Raw genomic sequence first — 15,531 nt, 5'->3', positions numbered from 1 at the left:
CTGATGTACCACCTCACACCTCTCAAACTGGCCAATATGACCAGAAAAAAAAAATGATTAAAGTTGGAGGGAGTGTGGGAAATCTGGGACACTAGTACATTGTGGGTGGTTCTGTGAATTTAGCCAAATTTTCTGGAGAGCAGTTTGGAATTATGCCAAAAGGGCATAAAAAATGTGCATACTCTTTGATCCAGCAATACCACTGCTGGGTCTATACCCTGAAGAGATTATGAAAAAGAGTAAAATGATCACTTATACAAAAATATTCATAGCAAACCTGTTTGTGGTGTCAAAGAATTAGAAATTAAGTGAATGTCCTTCAATTGGGGAATGGATCAACAAACTGGTATATATATATATATATATATATATATATATATATATATATATATATATATATATATATATATATATATATATATATATATATATATATATATATATATGTCATGGAACACTATTGTTCTATTAGAAGCTAAGAGGGATGGGAATTAAGGGAAGCATGAAAGCATTTGCATAAACTGATGTTGAATGAGATGAACAGAACAAGAAAAACCTTGTACATTCTAACAGCAACATAGGGGTAACAATCAACCTTCATGAACATGCTCATTTCATCAGTGCAACAATGAGGGACAAATTTGGACTGTCTGTGATGGAGAATATCATCAGTATCCAGAGAATGAATTGTGGATTTTGAACAAAGACCAAGCCTATTACCTTTACTTTAGAAAAGAAATGTTATCTTTTTATGTAACTATTATATTTTATTTTTCTTTCTTAAGGATATGATTTCTCTCTCATCACATGCAACTTAAATCATGGAAACAGTGTAAAGACTAACTGACTGCCTTCTGTGGGGATTCAAGGGTAGGAAGCAAGAACAGGGGAAACTTTTAGAACTCAAATAAATAAAATCTTTCTAAAACAGGCAATAAAAATTATTTACTGGATCGCATTTATAACTTCATCTGACAACTTTTTCATATATGTTGATTATCAGTTGGGGAATTGTGCTAATTTTTGTAAACATATTTATTTATTTGTTTGTTTGTTTATTTGTTTGTTTATTCTTTCATGCTTATGTTCATGTATAAATTTTTTTCAATGACCAAATATTTATTAAACACTTATTAATGTCAGATGCTGTCTCAGGTGCCAGATAAATCACAAAACAGTCCCTATTCAAAAGTAGTTTATATTTTAATCTAAAGGTTCTTAACCTGAGATGCACTTTTTTTAATGTTAATAGCTATATGCCAATATAATTAGTTTACAGTCTTCTACATTTTATTTCATGAATTAAAAATATTATTCAAGAAGGACTCCAGGAGATTTATCAAAGTCCATGACAAAAAAGGTTAGAAACCCCTAAATCCTTCACCTGGAACCTGCACTCCTCAATTAAAAAAACAGGAGTTACATAAACTTTCAAATCACCCACTAAGAAAATACATAGAAAGATCTCAAAGGAAAGTGTCTGAGATGATGCTGAGCAACACCACCCTCTCTTCTCAGCCAGACTCTCCCAATGTTCCTTTCATTCTAGTCTGTTGCCTCCCTGAGCTTTGCGGACTAGGATTAGGCTGGCTAATTAGCCACTCATTTTAATAAAATTTACCTATAGCAAAACTATGGGAAGGTGGTAGAATTGCCTAAGTTTGTTACAAAAAAAATCTACATTCATCCCACCTTTAGAAGCAAGCAGTGAGACTGATGCCAGTTGACTGTTTGAGGCTGTGGTCCAAAAGGCCCATGCTCCACTCTAATTTTGCACTTGAATCAATAACCTTTCTGAAATGGGAACCTCCAATCCTAAATTCTCCTTGGCAGTCTGGGATTATTATTTAATGCAAAACAGTTCTCTCTGCCTTTGGGGGGGGGGGGGTTCTCCTGTCACTCATTATAATCCTGGTCTGGCCCTGGTATTATCTGTCCTTTGTTTTGAAGAAGACCATGACATGAGGTTGGTGAAGCTAGGTCATGCAAGTGAACTGGATTTAAATGGGGGGTGTGCAAAGTCCCCAGTCTCACTCTCTACTTCAAAGCTATCGAGGTCCAGTGGTCAGATAAAGATCAGGATGCCTAGAGATGATCCCAGATGCAGGGGGCAGACCTTGGCCTTTTAGGCTAAGGTTTTAACATGTCTCAGTTTGACTGAGGTAATGCCCATTCAGTGATTCTCTGCCCGGGTAAGGAGCTGAATGAGGATAAAGGACAGTCCTCCCAGGAGCAAGGTTTCACTTTCTTTGACATACTGTGAATTCCTAGGATACATGGTACATCCATATTACCAAATTCAATCTCAAAACCAAAGTTTTGAGGCAATTATCTAGGCAATTAACTTGGCTAAATTATAATTACAATGATAACAATAGCAGACATTCATACAAAGCATTGACTGTATATGAGGGACAGGGAATGGGGGTGTGTCTTTTTTTTTTAGGTTTTTGCAAGGCAAATGGGGTTAAGTGGTTTGCCCAAGGCCACAGCTAGGTAATTATTAAGTGTCTGAGACCGGATTTGAACCCAGGTACTCCTTACTCCAGGGCCAATGCTTTAACCACTGCGCGCCACCTAGCTGCCCCATGAATGGGGGGTGTCTTAAAAGGCTTAGTATGGTGGACTTTGGGGGACCCTATATTATCCCATTTGAGCCCAACCACAATTCTGTGAGGTGGGAACTACAAGGATTTAGATGAGGTGAGGAAGCAGACTTATGATTTCACTGATTTAGCAAATGTCCTCTGCTTGGTGCCTTCTCTGCCCTTTATAATATAGTCCATGAGAGTTGCCTATGGGCAATTCAGTCACTTATCTAGGGTCACAAAACCTGTTTGTGCCACAGACAATGGCTTTGAGGTTGGTTCCTGTCCCACTCTACCATGTCCACTCTTACTACAAGGATTATTAATCCCCATGTTACAGATAAGAAAACAAACTCAGGGAGTTTCATCAAATGATTTGTTCATGGTCACAAACTAGGAAGTACCTGAAGTGGAATTCCAACTCAAGTCTTCTACTCTCTCCTCTATAATATGCTGCCTCCTATTTGGAACCAGACAAGGATGAAAAGGGAGTTATCTTCGTATTTCCCAGGACAGCTTGCACAATAGAGATATCCAGTAAGCAGATCCTGAATGAAGGATCCCAAAACACTGTCATTTCAAGACTGTCGAAACAAGACCAAGTACAAGACTCTAGAACTAATGAGAAAAGGCTCTTCTCTATCCCAGAAAACTTAAGCTCCAGGACCTTTGGAAACTGAAAGGCTGAATAGAATTAGACTTTCAATATGAAGTTCATCTTTCAGCCAACAGAAACTCCAGGTATCTATTTTCCCCTCCTCTGAGTGTCCATAATTCCCATTATCACGAACAGGAAATACAGAGCAGAATAGGGTTAGACCAGTGAATTTGAAATTCTTACTCTATCACAACAAGGAAATTTATTCACCAGATAAAACCATATAAATAGTAAAATACACTATTCAGACTTGCTTAAAAACCAAAGTTTATACTCTCATTGGTATGACTGTCAATTGTCTGCTCACCCTGAACAGTTTATTTGGTTGCTTGGCCTGGGCCACCCCTTGTATAAAGGGGATACTAAAGTTGCCCCCTGGGGGTCTGGGGAACCAGGCTGGCAGTTCATGCTGCAAGGGAGTCCTCCTGGGGTTGAAGGTGTGACTGAGATCATAGCTGAGGAGGCAGCTCAGAGATGCCATGTAGATATCAACAAAGTGAGACAAATGCCTCAGGAAGTACGTGGGGTTCTGGTCTGTTCGAAACAGGCTTCCAAACCGGGAGTTGAAGAAATTTTTGCTCATTTCTCTCATCTCCTTTCTTTCCTTTTTCCACTCCTGAAAAATCATCTGTGATGTACCATCTCTGTGAATCTGCATGTGTTCCAATAGTCCAGTCAGGGTTTGAAGCCAGGTCATGGTCTGAATGTATTGATATATGTTCATGATCATGATCTCTGATCTCAGCTCAAGAATAATGGCTCCCATTGGCCAACCATATCTCAGGGTCTGATCAGCCAGGTCGCTGTATATGTGGTCTCCAAAATACAGCACTTTGGAACCCCTCCATCTGGTGAGCTTCAAAAATCATATAAATTACCCTGTCTGTAAATCTGGCCTTACTCCAGTTTGTGGATTTTATCTCAGAGAAGTACACCTCTTTCGGTCACCTTATGGAATAGTCTCTGCTGAACATTGAAGAAGTTGGGCCTGAACAATAGCCACATGGAACAAATCTCGCCAGTCCTTCCCAATGATGTACCGCATTCCTTTGTCCACAAAGCTGCTGGGACTGTTGGTTATCAGGAACATCTTTTTGCCATGATCTGTCAACTTGGCCAGCACTGCTTGGGTCTGCTCAGCATAGCAGATATACTTTTTGATATCTGCTTCGATGGCCCTGTACATGATCCCTTTCATGTGGACATCTCTGATGGCATCCTTTACATCCTTGTAGAGATGCACAGGCTCATAATCAAGATTGTTCTTCAGAAAATATTCATTGACACAAGTCATCTCTGGTAAGGAGAAGATGTCCATAAACTGCTTCATTGTGTTTCCATGAGAACTCTGTCCATAGAAGTCACTCATTTGTTCCAGGGGGACATGGGGACCTTCATACATCTGAATGACTTCTTCATCAGGAACAACACTGAGCCCTCTGTCCACAGTTCCCAGCTGTATCTAATGAAAAGCATCAATCTTCATCAATATGTCCCAATGTAATGGAGACCACAGATGGCGAAATTTGGGTCATATTAATAGTTCTTTATCTCTGCAGGATACCGATGCTCATTGATGAGAAGATCTCGAGCAGCATTGAAGATGAGAGTGTGGAGGTGCTTAGAATAAAAGACGAGGTCATAGTCCTAATCAAAGCCATAGATTTCAATGTCTGACAGGCTCATTTCATTGTTGGAGAAAACTGCATCTGGATTCAACAGTTTGCTCATAATTGAAGGGACCAGATTGCCCACGCCCTGTCGGCTTCCCGGTAGTGCTCCCACAGGCGGTGCTTCATGTCTGGGGCGGCCCCGGCTACGGGCCGGTCAGCACGCGCTGCGGGAGGCTGGAGCGGGCCGGCCAGGGCCGCGCCGCCGCCAGAGCCCGGCCACCCTACCAGGCCGCGGCCGCTGCTGCCATGCTGCCCGCCCGCCGCCTCTGGGGCCGCGAGTCCGCCCACGTATATTTTTTAGTTAAAAAATTTCCTTCCACCGTCCCTTCCTACTCTCCTCCACTTTAGCAGCAAGCATTCAGGTTAGCATTGTACATACATATTTTTGATAAAGTGTTTACAGATTAGTCTTTTGCGGTATAAAGAATTAGGATTAGGGGAAAGAGATACATAAGACATAATTTTTATAAAATGTTCACCAGATTCTTCATTACTCTGGATGGGGTTAACATTGTCCATTAGCTGATCTAATACAATTGTCCTAGCTCTCTGAACAGCTGAGAGGAACTGCTTGCATCAGGGTTGATCATTTCACAATGCTGTTAATGTGCACATTTTTCTCTTAGTTCTGCTCCCTTCACTCAGCATTAGATCCTGTAAGTCATTCCATGCTTCTCTAGAATTTGACCATTTATGGTTTCTTATAGAACTATATCATTTCATAGTATTCATGTACCATAACTTGTTTAGCCATTCACCGACTGATGAGCAGCCCCTCAATTTCCAATGCTGTCACTAAAAAAACGGCTGCTATGAATATTTTGGAACATGTGGGACTTTTCCCATTTTTTATGATTTCATTGAATGTAAACTTAGAACCAAAATTGATGGGTCAAAGAATGTGATCAATTTTTTTTTTTATTTTCTTGGACACAGTTCTCCAGAATGGATGATTCATTCACAATCTCTCAAACATTGAACATTTTCCCTTTTTCTCTTCTTGGTCAATCTGATAGGTGTGAGGTGTACTTCATTGTTGTGTTATTTTGAATTTCTTTAATCAATAATGATTTGGAGCATTTTTTCAAATGATTGTGTATAGCTTTGGTTTCTTTGCAGGACTTTGAGAATAGATGTTCAGAAAACACCAACTGCATTTCAGTTGCTATTCCATTCTCAGACAACAACCTTGCCTACAAACTTGCAAATAGAATACAGAGTTGCCATGAGATATGAAATTTATATTTTTTTAATTAAAATTTCATTTAACTTTTCCAATTACATGCTATGGCAGTTTTCAATGTTCATTCATTTACATATTTATGTGTTAAACATTTTTCTACCACATATACATATATATATATATGTACATTTGTGTGTTTAACATACATATTAGTCATTAGGTGGAAGATGGAAAAGAGAGAAAACCATAAGATAGAAAGGAAAAACGTAAGAAAAGTTATAAAAATTATCATAGAGCCATACCATGATTGTTTTTTCCTTTGGACATAGGTGGCATTGTTCGAAACAGATCCCTCCCTTGAGGAATCAGCTCCTCTCTGCAGTCCAGAAAGCTAGGACAGTTGTATTTGACTGGTTAAGGACTATATTATCTCCAATCGAAGGAAGAAAAACAAAGCAAAACAAAACACACAAAAAACAAAACAACTCTTCCAAATCTGATGAACACTTTATAAAAATTATTTCTTACACCTAATTCTTCATGCCAAAACATGTGTAACAAAATATATATTTAAAATGGTAACCTGACTGTTCCCAATTAGTGGATGGGGCATGGAAGAGAGAGTGGAGGGAAATTTGGTAACTTGAAAATATGCATGTACATATGGAAAATCTTTGATATCTCACTTGCTGAAGGGAGTTGCATCCATCATAGTTGATCATCTCAAAATATGATTGTTAATGTGTATAATGTTCTCTTGATGTTGCTCCTTTCACTCAGCATCAGTTCATGTAATTCCTACCATGCTTCTCTAAAGTCTGATCACTCATGATTTCTTATGGAACATAAGCACTCTATATTATTAATATTCTATAATTTCTTTATTCATTTACCAATTGATGGGTATTCTCTCAGTTTCCAATTCTTTTCCCTTACAAAAAATAACTGTTTTTGAAGATGTTACTCTTTCCACATTTTAAAAAATTTCTTCTTCATATAAGTATAGTATTGGTATTACTGAGTCAAAGGCTATGATCAATTTTATTGGGTTTTTGGACATAATTCCAGATTGATCACCAGAATGGCTGGATCAGCTCACAAGAACACCAACAATGCATTAACATCCCAATTTTCTCACATCCTCTCCAACATTGATAGGTGTGAAGAGATACCTCATAATTGTTTTAATTTGCATTTCTCTCATCAATAATGAATTTGGAACATTTTTTACATATGTCCAAAAATAGTTTTAGTTTCTTCATTTGAAAACTCTCTGTTCATATCATTTGATCATTTATTAAATTAGAAATGATTTATAATATTATAAATTTGATTCCATTCTCTATGTATTTTAGAAATGAGACCATTATTAGAAAGATTAACTGTGAAAATTGTTTTCCATTTTTTTGTTTTCCTTCTAATCTTGGCTGTGTTAATTTTATTAGTATAAAACTTTTTTTAATTTTATACAGTCAGAATGATTCATTTTGCAATCTATAATGTTCTCTGTTTCTTACTTGGTCATAAATTTCTCCCCTTTCCATAAATCTGACAGAGTATTTCCTGTTCTCTTAAAGGTCTGTGGTATTGCCCTTCATGTCTAAATCCTGCATCTATTTTGACCTTATTTTTGCATAGGGTGTGACAAACAGGTGTATGCATAGTTTTTGCAATATTATTTTCTAGTTTGCCTAGCAGTTTTTGTCAAAGACTGATTTCTTCCAGAAGCTAATGTTTTTGTTTGTCAAACAATAGATTACTATAGTCATTTGGAACTTTATTTTGTACCTTATCCACTTATCAACTTGCACCATCTAATTATGAAAGAGGGAAGTTGAGGTCTCCCATTACTATAGTTTTGATTTATGTCTTCTGTAATTGGTTCACCTTCTCTAAGAATTGGGATATTATATGTCTTGGTGAAAATATGCTTAACATTTGATATAAATTCATTGTCTGTGGTGTCTTTCTAAGAATATGTAGTTTCACCTCTTTGACTAGATCCTCTTGCATGGTCCCTGTGGTCTCCCACCAGAAGCAATTGTGGAGTGGCAGGTGCAGCTCAGATCCAAGGTGCAGCAGGCATGGCAGACTCATCAGAGGGCACTTGGATCCTGGTTACTGGGGACTCTGGCCAGGTGGGGAAGACCATACAGAGAATAGTGGCTGATGGTGCCAGTCAGCCTGGGGAACAGTGGATATTTGTCTCCTCTAAGGATGATGACCTAATTGACACAGCCCAGACCTGAGCCCTGTTTGAGAAGCACCAGCCTACACATGTCAACCATTTGGCCGCAATGGTGGACTCTTCCTGAACATCAAGTATAACCTGGACTTCTGGAGGAAGAACATTCAGATCAATGACATTGTCCTGCAGTCAGCCTATGAAGTGGACACCTGGAAGGTGATCTACTGCCTCTCCACTGGTATCTTCCCTGAAAAAAACATTTACCCCATCAACGAAACCATGATTCATAATGGACCCCTGCACAACAGCAACTTCAGCTACTCCTATGCTAAGCACATAAACAAGATTCAAAACAGAGCTTACTTCCAGCAGTACAGCTGTACCTTCACTGCTGATATCCCCACAAATGTCTTTGAACCCCATGACAACTTCAACATTGAAGATGGCCATGTGCTTCCTGGCCTCATCCACAAAGTCTACCTTGCAAAGCGCAGCCACTCAGCTCTGACTGTGTAGGTCACTAGGAAGTCTTGAAGGCAATTCATCTACTCTTTAGACCTGGCCTGCCTCTTCCTCTGGGTCCTTTCTGGAATACAATGACGGGGATTCTATCATCCTGTCAGTGGGTGAAGAGGATGAGGTGTCCATTAAGAAGGCAGCTGAGACCATTGCAGAGGCAATGGGCTTCCAAGGGGAGCTGACTTTTGACACAACCAAGTCAGATGGACAGTTCAAGAAGACAGCCAGCAACAAGACGTTGAGAACCAACCTACTAGACTTCCAGTTCACACCCTTCAAACAAGCTGTAAAGGAGACATGTACCTGGTTTGGAAAGAAATATGAACAAGCCAGGAAGTAATTGTGGAGCACAGAGAAGAAGCTGAAAACAGCCAGGCCCCCAAAAAGACAGTGGGGAGTGGGAAGAAGAAGCTTGACTAAGATAGATGTCCTTCCTCCTTCTCCAGGCCCAGGCCCTCAGTCTTCATTAAGGCTGGTTTAAGGAAGACCTAGTGAGTCCTAAGTCTCAATTGAGCATCTGGGCATTCGCCTCTGTCTCTGACTTGATCACTACAGTTCAACCTCAAGGTGGACACAGGGTTCCTTTTTCCTGCAAGGCTAGTTCCTGAAAGTCCACTATTGCTACCCACAGGAAAAATTCCCCATGGCTAGAACCTGGGAAACTTGGCCACCCCTTAGTCACTGACTACCTGGGTTCCGTATCCTTTCTGATCATTTTCTGGAAATTCAAATAAAATGCATTTTCACAGGAGAAAAAAACAAAGAATATGTAGTTACTTTCCTTATCCCTATTAATGAGATGTATTTTTGCTTTTGATTTGTCTAATGTCAGAATTGCTCCTCTTCATTTTTTTTACTTCCACATAAACATAATCTATTCTGTTCCATTCTTTTTATCCTTAAAGTATCTATCTCTGCTTCTAATGTGTTTACTGAAAAGAAAATTTTGTAGGATTATTGTTTTCAATCCATTCTACTATCTGCTTGCATTTTATGGGAGAGTTCATCTGATTTCCATTTATAATTAAGGTAACTCACTTTATATTTCACTTTCAACTATCTTTCCCCATTTATATTTTTTTCTTTCCTTCCCTCTTTTGCCTCCTTAAAATGTTTTGCACACATTGCTCTTGAATTTATTTAAAAAAATTAATTTTTACTTTACTTTTTGTTTTACTTCCACCTTCTCTTTTATTATTCCCCATGTACTCTTTCTTACCCTTTGCCCCACTACTGCCTTGTAGTGGTGGAAATATATTTTTAAACCCATTGGAATTGTTTGTTATTCCCTTTTTGGATCAAATCTATTAATAGTAAGATTTATTCAGTGTTCACACCTTCCATTTTTCCCATATAAATAATAGATTTTTGAGTCTCTTCACCTCGTATTATTTTTATTCTAATGCCTAGCCTTCTCTTAGTATAATGCTTCTTTCTTATTTTAGTCCTATTTTGTTCCTACAATCCCTACCTTCAAGAACACATAATCCTGCTCACGAGCCAAGGTATCATCCAAAGCCAAATCATTTCTTGAACAATTCCTGCCCCTCACCCCAGGTCTATTTTCTGTTACTCTTAACCCATTCCTCACCACCCAGGGTACTCAACACCTTGTTAAGTGAAACACAGTCTAATTTTTCTCACATTTCCACTGCACATCCCACCCAATGTTAAATGAAACACTGGGCATCTAGCTGGCTCAGTGGATAGAGCACTAGCCCTGGAGTCAGGAGTACCTGAGTTCAAATCTGGCCTCAGACACTTAATAATTACCTAGCTGTGTGACCTTGGGCAAGCCATTTTACCCCAATGCCTTGCAAAAAATCTAAAAAAAAATTTTTTAAAATTAAAATTAAATGAAACATCAATTAATTCAAACTCTGATCTAATTAACTGCAAGAACCATAAAGGGATCTAAGAACTTGAAGGCTCTGAAGGTCTCAAATAATTCTAGGTTCTGGGAGACACTGACTCAGGACTGCCCAGCTACAAACCCACATCAGAGTAAGTGGCAAGTTCTGTCAGCACACCAGAATTAATTGCTTCAAAGAATGAGACACTGAAATTCAAAGTCAATATCCCTGCTTTTTTGCCGGGTTTTTTTTGTCTCAAACAAAATGATGTCACTTTTGGACCTCATCAATGGATAGATAAGACCCAACTACACTGATATCTTTTAAGTCCAATATCTTCAATTATATCCCACACTTTAATTATCATAAGAGAAGTAAAGTTCTAAAGAATTAAAAATGTTATATCATCCTTTTTAGTGTTCTATACAGTTTTATGGCCTTGACTAACATTTGTTTTGTTTTTGTTTTGTTTTATTGCTCCCCTTTTAAGTTACTTTTTTATGCAACTCTTGAATCCTGTATTTGGCAATCTAAATCTATGCTAAGTTCTGGTTTTTGTGTCAGGAAATTCTGGAAATGCTCTATTTCATTGAACATCCATCTTTTCCCATGACAATGTATGTTAAATTTTTCTGGTAGTACATTCTAGATTATGATCCCAGGTCCTTTACTCTCTGATTTATGATATACCTGGTCTTCCTATCCTTCAGTGGTAAGGCTGGTATGTCCTGCGTAAATCTGAATGTGTGTCCTTTGTATTTGAATTGTTTTCTTTTTGTTGCTTGCAATATTATCTCCTTTATTTGAGAGTTCTTGGATTTGACTATAACAGCCCTTGAAATTTGTATTTTGAGGGTTTTTTTCAGGAGGGCTTCTGTGGATTTGTTTCAATGTTTATATTGTTTTCTTTTTCTAGCAGATATGGGCAGTTTTCCCTTATAATTTCCTGTATGTTTTCAATGTTCTATTTATTTTTTCATCTAGATTTTCTGGTAGTTCAGTGATTCATAGATTGTATCTACTGGATCTGTTTTCCAGGTAATTTATATTCTCTAAAAGATACTTTGCATATTCTTCATTTTTTCAACCTTTTTATTTTGTTTGATTGAATCCTATGATCTTGTAGATTCATTGTTTTCTATTTGTCCAATTCTAAGTTTTAGGGTTGAATTTTCTTCAAATGACTTTTGTGTTTCCTTTTTGAAGATGGTAAATTTCCTGATCAATTTTCTATAATTTTTCCTGAATGACTCATTTCTTTTTTCTATTTTTCTTCTTCCTCTCTTCTTTGATTTTAAATTCTTTTTTAAGTTATTTGATGAGCTTTTCTATTTGAATTCAATTTATAGACTATTTTGATACTTCCCTTATGAGTAGTTTTTCCCTGATTTTTTCATCAGACATGGCATTGATGTAATCTTTGTCTATAAAGTAGATTTCTGTAGTATCTTTTATTTATTTATTTTATTTGTCTTTCATTTTTCTGCTCATCTTTGTTGTTTTAACTATGCTCCTAGCATATAGGGAGTATAGATATAAGTTTGTGTTGCTGGGTCTGGTATCTTATCTCTGGCTTGTTGTTGGTCAAAGTGTTGCCTATGCAGTCCAGGTCTTGCCTTTGCAGAGGTTTGTTTCTTTCTTTCTGTCCAGGTTATGACTTAGCAGTGATTTGTTCCAGACCCGGTCCTGTCTTTTACACAGGTATTCTCAGGTTTAGACATTGTTTGGGGTTGGGACACTCCAGGTTAGCTTTCTATTTAACTACTGGGACCTCTGCTGTTATCGAACTCTTGAGACCTGAGTTTCCTCCTTCTGGCTTTCCTGCTCTCCTGTCTCCTGGGCTTTACTTTTTCTTTCCCCCCAAAGAGACAGACCTTCACTGAAGATCCTCCACAATATCGATCACTGAAAACTTCTTTGAATCTTTTATTTTTCTTGGTGGGATCTGTAGCTTCAATGTCTGTGCTTAAGACTTCAATTTCTTTGGTAGGGAAAATCTCTGGGAGCATATTAACTTTATGCTGCCATCTTGGCTCCACCTCTCTGTATATTTTAGAAAAGTGTCCTTTGTCAGAAACACTATTTGAAAAAAAAAAAAAAAAACTGCTTCCAAGCTTACTGCAATCCCTTTAATTTTCGTTGCAATGGTTTCACTTGTGCAAAAACTTTTTAATTTAACATAATCAAAAGTATCCAGTTTGTTTTAAAATGCTGTCTGGGAGCAGCTAAGTGGCACAGTGGATAGAGCACTGGCCTTGCAGTCAGGAGTAACTGAAGAACAACTGAGTTCAAATCCAGCCTCAGACATTTAATACTTACCTAGCTGTGTGGCCTTGGGCAAGCCATTTAACTACATTGCCTTCCAAATACTAAAAAATAGTTATCTGCCTCATTTTTTTTATCATAAACTCTTCCATAGAGTTAACAGATAAACAGATAAACTATTCTCTTTCCTCTTGGCTTATACTATTATATTTTATATCCAAATCCTGTACTCATTTTAGTCTTATTATGGTAAAAGTTTCTATATGTTACTCTAGGCCTAGTTTCTGCAATCCTAATTTCCAATTTAACCAGAAGTTTTAATTAGTGAGTTTCTATTTCAGAAACTGGAAGCTTTGAGGTTTATTTTATCAGTAATTCCCTTGATTATTTTGCCATTTTGCTTCTCCTTATGAATGTAGTTAATCCTATTGCTAGATCTCAACAGTAATTTTTTGCAACCTTTATTGGCATGGCACTTAATAAATAATTTAATTTGGGTAGAACTGTCATTTTTATATTAACACCTCAACTTACAGATGAGAAATTGACATTTGCCTATTAATTTAAATTTGATTTTATTTCCGTGAAAAGTGTTTTATAGTTGTTTTCAAAGGGTTTCTGAATCAGTTTTGGCAGGTAAACTCACAAGTGTTTTATGTTATCTCAAATTACTTTACACATAATTTATCTTTTTATCTTTTGTCACTGTTCTTGTTAGTAATGTATAGAATTGCTGATGATAATTGTAAATTTATTTTATATACTCTAACTTTGCTAAAGTTGGTAATAGCTTTAGAAGATTTTTAGATGGTTTTCTTAGATTCTCAAAGTATACATTTATATCATTGGCAAATATTGAGAATATAGTTTCTTCATTGTCTATTCTTACTCCAATTATTTTCCTCTTATTGCTAAAGATAGCATTTCTAATAGTATGTTGAACAAAAGTGCTGATAGTGAATAACTTTTTTTATTCCTGTTCTTATGGAAAAGATTTCTACCTTATCCCCATCATATAGGATATTCATTGATGATTTTATTTAGATTCTGTCTATCATTTTAATGAACATTACATTTATTCATATATTCTCTAGTGTTATTAGTAAGAATGGATGCTGGGGTGCCTAGGTGATGCAGTGGATAGAGCACCGGCCCTGGAGTCAGGAGTACCTGAGTTCAAATACGGCCTCGGACATTTAATAATTACCTAGCTGTGTGGCCTTGGGCAAGCCACTTAACCCCATTGCCTTGCAAAAATCTAAAAAAAAAAAGAATGGATGCTGAATTTTGTCAAAAAGTTTAAGATCTATTGAAATTTCTATTAGGTTTTTATTGCTTTGGTCAATTATGCTGATAATTTTCCTAATATTGACATAGTCCTGCATTTGTGATAAAAACCCTGCTTGATCACATTACTTATTGTGATTGTTTTGCTTAAATTTTACTCAAAACTTTTCCATCCATATTAATTTGAGAAAGTGGTCTATCCTGTCTTCTCTTTGTTTTCACTTTTCCTGGTTTTAGACATTTTCACCATATTGGTGTCATTGAAGGAATTTGGCAGAGCTCCTTTTTCATCAATTTTTTCAAATAGTCTATATTGAATTGGAACTTATTGCTTTCTCCTTGAACATTCATTAGAAGTTATTTGTGAATCCATTTGGTCCTGGAGATATTTTCTTAGGGAGTTGATGGCATGTTCAATTTATTTTTCTGAGATGATATTATTTAAGTATTTATTTTCCTCTTCTTTCAACCTTGGTAGTTCATACTTTTATTAATATTGCTTTATTTCATCTAGATTGTCAAATATTTTGGCATTTAGTTGGCCATAATACTTACAAATTATTGCCTTAATTTCCTCTTCAATGCTGATAAATTTAACCTGTTTCTTTTTTCTTTCTTTTTCTTTATTTGTTGCTTCTTTTAGTCCAATTAACCAAAAACTTATCTATTTATGGGACTTTTTTGTTTGTTTTTGCAAGGCAATGGGGTTAAGTGACTTGCCCATGGCCACATAGCTAGGTAATTATTAAGTGTCCGAGTCCAGATTTGAACCCAGGTACTCCTGACTCCAGGGCCGGTGCTCTATCCACTGTGCTACCTAACTGCCCTATTTAAGGATTTTTTTAAAGTACTCTTTGTTTTATTTATTAGCTCTATGTCATCTTACTTTTGATTTTTAAAATTTTTCCTTTGATTTTCATAATTTTGAATTTGGTATTTTATTGGCAATATTCATTTCACCCCCAGCTTTCTTAGTTGCATGCCTTATTCATTGAGCTCCTCTTTCTCTATTTTACTCATGCATGCATTTACAGATATGATATTTCCTCTAATAACTGCTTTGGTTGCATCTTAGATGTTTTCATATGTTTCTCATAATTTTCATTGGTGTGAATGAAGTTATTAATTAATTCTATGAGTTGTTGCTAGAACCATTCATTTTTTAAAATTTGATTATTTAGTTTAAAATTAGGTTATTTAGTTTCCAATTAATTTTATGTCTCCCAATGGCCTTTTATTGAATGTGATTTTTATTGTATAATGAACTGAAAAGAATATATTCAATATTCTTGCTCTTCTGCATTTATCAGATTTTAT

The 15,531-nt window shown here is 36.7% G+C and overlaps 2 pseudogenes; one reads left to right on the top strand and one right to left on the bottom strand.

Annotated features, from left to right (window-relative positions):
• Window positions 1-3,514: 3,514 nt before the first annotated feature.
• Window positions 3,515-5,167, bottom strand: LOC141498939 (5'-nucleotidase domain-containing protein 3 pseudogene; annotated as a pseudogene).
• A 3,019-nt stretch (window positions 5,168-8,186) lies between these two features.
• Window positions 8,187-9,149, top strand: LOC141502107 (GDP-L-fucose synthase pseudogene; annotated as a pseudogene).
• Window positions 9,150-15,531: the final 6,382 nt, after the last annotated feature.

The sequence above is a fragment of the Macrotis lagotis genome, chromosome X, assembly GCF_037893015.1.
Source record: "Macrotis lagotis isolate mMagLag1 chromosome X, bilby.v1.9.chrom.fasta, whole genome shotgun sequence".
Taxonomy (NCBI): Eukaryota; Metazoa; Chordata; class Mammalia; order Peramelemorphia; family Peramelidae; genus Macrotis; species Macrotis lagotis.
Note: the sequence above shows the minus strand (reverse complement) of the source record. Positions and strands in the feature narration are given on the sequence as shown.